The following is a 6,195-nucleotide window of genomic DNA, read 5'->3' on the forward strand; positions in this document are numbered from 1 at the left end:
TTTCCTGTAAAATTCACTCCTCTAAATTCCTCCTATTTTCAAATCATCACATATTCATCTTTTTCTCCATATTTCTTCAAGCATTCAACAAATTAAATCAATTGACAACCTAATTTGCAAAAATCGTGTGATTTTAAGTACAGAGAAACCAATTGGATGCCATGGATTTAGAAGCAAATTCGAGCAAGTTCTTCACATCAGAGATGATAAGCATGTTTTGGTAAGCATGCTTGAAATTAAAACCAATGGTGGTAGTATGGTGCTGGACTGGGTGACGGTGCGGCTCCCGTTGATGGTGTCTATGGCGGTGGCGGGTCCCACTGATGGTGCGGCTCCCGAGCATGGTGTTGATGGCGGTGGCGGGTCCCACTGATGGTAATTGGGTATTGCCGGTAATAGTGGGTTATTGAATATGGGGAAAGAATGAGAGGTGATTTGGAAATGGTGATGAGTGATTGAGATTGAATTGGTTTAGGTTTGGGTATTTCGATCAATTCTAGGAGGACACCATTTTGATGGCGTAGGGGCGGTGGGTGGTCGCGCGTGGTGGTGGGTAGTGGTGGTAGAAGGGATGAGTGAGATTAGGTTTGAAGATATAAAAGCAAGAAGATGAAGATTTGGGATTACAAAATGTGTAATGGGTAAAAGGAAGAAGTAAAGTGTTTATTAGATGTAAACTAACGGTGTTATAACGGAAAGTTTGCTAAGGGTATTCTGGGAAATAAAAAGGTAAATACAGGGGCACCATAGGTACAAACCTAAAATGAGGGGTACCATGTGTAATCTGCCAAAGTTCGAGGGTACCATGGGAAATTTCCGAAAATTTAAGTCCAAACAATAACATCAACAATGGAACCTTGGAAAAAAATTTGTAAAATTAATTTGGGTACTTTTGTTACGAGAAATGATGAAGAGAATGCAAAAAATAGGGTAATAACACAATTTTTTGGGAAATTCACAGGCCAGAAACTGGCACTCGGTCGAGTGCCATTCCACTCGGTCGAGTGCCACTCCACTCGGCCGAGTGACTCACTTCCAGAAACTTGAAAGTTTCTGGAAATTGGTCCACTCGGTCGAGTGACTGGTACTCGGTCGAGTACTAGCTCGCACTCGGCTGGGTGCCTCTCTTTGGTTTGCAATTTCCGACTAAGAATTACTATGCTTATACTAGCAGTTATTTTACTAACAATTACTACTAATCACATCCTACTATGGCATTAGCGAAATTCAAACATATATACGGTATGAAAAATGCGAAAGAACGGGGCTAGTGCCCCTCACACACCAAACGTAACAACCGTTCTCAAAACATGACATACGTATCATTACTTTCATCCAACTAAAACATGTTATCATTTACCACACAACTTCTATATCATAAAAGATGCTTAACAAAACTATAACACAAGTATAATTCATGCAAACATTTCAATTTACATTTCCCGACTCGTAACCACCTACGTAGTTACCAACCGAAACAATAGGACCTAGTTTCGAAATTAGGGATCCTTCTCACCCAAAACCGACCTCCTATTGTACTCATGTCAGGTTCATTTTATTAGACACTCCTAAATTCATTTTGGTTCATTGGTTTAGGTTCCACAATCGTCACTCTGATACCACTTTGTAACATCCCAACTATCCGGCCAAGATAATTGGAGCGTTACCATCTCAGTTTCCCGAGACAGTGAAATCGGAATTACAATTAAGAAACTTTATTAAATAAATAACAAGTTTAGTTATTATTAACGTAAACTAACAAATGAAATACAACTCGTCTATGACTATGCCATCTATCTAGTGACTATGTACTCGACTCCAATGTCCGGGGCGCGGCCCGAAACCTGATCATGTCAACAAACAAACCAGTACTTAACCTGCTCCCCATATGACCAAACAATATCATATGGATCGACACAGGCCACCCAATGATAGGTGACAATTACACACACACACAAACGTCAATAACGATAAAAGAAAGTGTGACACGACTCAAGTGCGTGAGTCAACAATATGACCATGATATGAATGACACACAATTATCCAACCGTCACGCCGGTACCGGGACACGCACAGACGTACCCATAACCATTGGTTCCAAGAACACGTCCACGACACCATAACATGACAAGGTACTCCAAACACGTCGGTGGTACAGGGCCCAAGAACGACTCGGGTCCCCTGCCAGACATCGTGCCTCACCCACACGCGTCCCTTCAAGACAAGTCATTAATGTGCACATTCCTATTGGGTAGGAAACCCCAATAGCCGACTCAAGCGGAAGACGGTCTCCTAACCGCCTTCCGTCTCCATAGAACAAGTAACCAACCAACACCGCAATATTCTCCAATATTCATGACAAACACGATAAATGCAATGTACCGTATAACATGCCAATTATCGACTCATTAAATGCAATTAATGACAAACAACTCATTTAAAAAATAGACACATTATCGAAACTGAGTAGGATAAACCTACCTTTTAGCAAATCTCCATAAGCAATCTGAATAAAATAATCTTCCACAAAAATCGTCACCTATAATTAATTAAATATAATTAATTACTAACTAATCTTATCTAATTAAATACGAATTATTTAATTAAAAAAAACTCGTCTTAAGCTGTTAAATCCTGTCTTAATTGAATGACCCATCTAATTAACCCGTAAAGACCGCCCCAAACCACCACCATAGTTCACCGTGGGCAACCACCCAGCCACCCACGGCCGACCAAGGCAGCGACAACAATAACCAGACAGCCGCTCCCTATTAACACCACCAATTACGACTCCAACAACTATAACAACAGCCACACACTCCCTAACCCAATCATCACATCCATCACCAAACCCTGCCACCACTGCCCCTACCTGGCCGTGGTGGTCACGACCTGCCCAGCCACCCTCGGCCACCGCCATAGCCGCGCCCTACCTCAGCCACGCACCACAACATCAACCCGACCACAACACCCACACACAACCAACTCGCACCTCCCTTTTAACCGCCAACACAGCCACCCACCTATATCACCACCTAAGACCACCACCATGCTCCCCTCTTGTCCCTCAACAACCACAACCCAAGCCTCCCCTAGGTTAGGCCGCGACGGGGGGTCGAAACTCTAGCCCTAAAACCGAGTCACATAACCCAACATACCCTAGATCTAGTTGGTCAAACGTGGGTATGGGTGGTCAACGGTGGTCAGTACACGGTCAAGAGTGGTCAAGGTTGAGACGGTCGAATAAAATAATATATAAGCTAGTGAGATGGTCTTACCTTACGAACTCGAGGCGAAGGGACGGAATCTCCATTTTCTCCTCCTTTCTCTCTTTCTCTCATCTCTCATGTTTGTGGATTTTGTGAGATTACAAAAGGATAAGGGTTGGGGTGGATAAGGTAGAGTATATAAAAGGTGAGGTGAGTATAGTATACGTATATTATACATGTATCGTATTACGTGTCATTATAATTATTACAACTTATTATTATTATTCCATTATTATTATTATTATCATTACCATCTCATAATAATAATTATTATTTTATTATTCCGTCTCAACATAATTCGTATAAATGCGATAAAATATTATTATTATATAATTATTAAATACGGAGTATTACAATGGGGAGCAGTGTTTGACAGGTTAGCTTGATTTGACTCTAGAGCTTGGGAGGGGTATTCCTTAGATGTAATCACTTATGCTTATTTAGTTTTTGACAATTAAACTACACTCTTTTCAATTTGGTTGTATTAAATGGGATGTTATTTGCATCCCCTAACTTTATAACTATTTATCTAACTACAACTTATCTATTTAAGTTTAATGTTAAGTACTTCTTTACTCGATTGTTCGCACTATAAGCTTGGAAAACCAAGTCTTCTGATGCCTCCATGTGTTGGGAATACCTTGAGGAAGGGTCCCGACTTTTGGGGGTGTTAAAAAGTGGTAAAGAACTTACCCATCTACAAACCAAACCCGAATACGCTAAAATGAACTGGTAATTGCACTTAAATTACCAACATTCCTCCACCATTTAAGCGATTCAAATCAGCTAACAAATATACCAATTTATGCATAAATGAAAATGTCACGAAGATTGAATTTCCACTTAGTGAAATTACACATTCTAAATAATCGAGTATCAGGGTGTGACTTAGCATTGAACCCTTTCTTTCCTTAGTTAACCCTAAATATGTACTTAATATAAATACCCTTTTGTATTAATTACAGGTAGAACACTTTAGACTAGAATTAGCACTAAAAACCTAAAAACCTTAGTCAATTAGATTAATATTTCTTAATATTTCCTTAATTTGTCTTAGATCTATTCCTGTAATTGAAGATTTCTTAGGTTTTAATTTAATAAGGTGACAATTCTTCATCTAATTAAGGATTTCTTCTATTGTTCTTCCTTATTTTGTTCAACTCTTACGTTGGTATAATTCTTTAATCTCTACTTAATCTTTTGTTAATCCTTTGTTAATTATCTTGCTTAAATCGTCTTGGTTTCCGTTGTTATAATGTATGACACCATTATTAACATGCTAATCATGATGAGTAGTAAGTAGTCTCTTAGTTAGGGTTAATGGGGGATTAGAGGATGATTAGAGAGTATAATCCATGCTTAACGAGTCTATTTTCACTACACTAATTCAGCTTTTTAACAACGAACTCATAACAACAGTTTACTACATATAATAATGGAACATAGATCACCGTTGCTCAAATATTGGCGAAAACATCAAGCGCTCAATTTAGAGAAACGGGTTTTAAAGAAGTCGTTACTAAAAAAGTGTTACAGCAGTTCTGAAGACGACCGTTTTGCAAAATTCTCAACGGTTTATGACGGGCTGAAAGTCATATGCCTATCAAATGTAAATTTATAATCATTTACTTACTAAACTATTAAAACAGTAATAGAGCGAAAGTAAGGGCCGGACCCACAAGGATGGACTAAGTCAATTAAAGTGTCCAAAAGTATAGAGTAAAGTAACAAGTTTAGGGGGGAGTTTTGTCGGTTTAATTAATCTAATAAAGTAAGACTGAGAAAATAATGAAATAAATGAATTCAAATGGTTTAAAAGTTTTTAGACCCAAGCATATATCCACACTCAATAACAGTTGATCATTGTAAGACGGCTTCAATTACTAATCTTGATTACTCTATCGTGAATGTATAATTCCAATTCTCCTTACGAATAGTCAATTAAAATGAATCCTCTTCTTAATCAACCCTAACTATTAAATAGCCCTAACAATCCAGTTCAAGGTTTAATTCAACAACAACAATATAATTTAGAGAATTCGATAGAGAATAAATAGCGTATACAATCCAGTTGCACTTTAGATATTTATGTGAATTACTTCTTAGTACTAATATCAACGTATCCCGTTCAATACCAATTCTTAGATGTTATTAGTGTAAATTTAATCAATAAATCCTATACAATTAACAATACTAACAATAGAATGAAGAAATCGGTTACTCGTTGCGCACCTAGCAATTATAAATCAACATTCGTATAATTAAGAGCTAAGCAATTCATAATAATTAAGAAGAAAATTAAAACATTTAAACTCACAACCGGATTTAATGTGCTTCAATCGCTTGAATCCAAGATGAAAGATTAGTTACACATAGTCTTCATAAAAATAACCATAGTGTTTTTCTCTAAAAGTTGCGTAAGTCTTTTCTAAAACTCTAATAATAAGTTATATAGTAATTAGGTAAAATAATTAGATTAGGAACTAAAGTACTAATAATAATAATAATAACCTTCGGAACAAACTTAGTAAAGTAAAGAAATAAACGACTCTTCAACGCTGCTGAATTACGCGACCAAAGCACAAACAGGTGTCAAATGTAGGTCGCGCTTCGCTCGCGCCTCAGTCGCGCTTTAGTCGTGCTTCAGTCGCGTGTCAGTCACGCCTCAGTCGAATGTCAGTCGCGAATTTTGCTGCTGCCAAGCTCCTCTTCTCTTTCGTATGCGCGCAAATAGTGCGACATATGCTTTTCTTAAGCGCGCAAATTAATTGAACTTCATAGGTTTCCCGGCCCACCTATCCTCGGACTTTGACTCCGTCTATGACACACAAAACCGACCCACAAGCTCTTCTTCATCGTTTCCAAACTTCATCTTCTATTTTGGTATCCAAGTTCCGCCATTGTTACTTTAACTCGGCACCGGTTT

This window comes from Silene latifolia, chromosome 10, assembly GCF_048544455.1.
Source record: "Silene latifolia isolate original U9 population chromosome 10, ASM4854445v1, whole genome shotgun sequence".
Lineage (NCBI taxonomy): Eukaryota > Viridiplantae > Streptophyta > Magnoliopsida > Caryophyllales > Caryophyllaceae > Silene > Silene latifolia.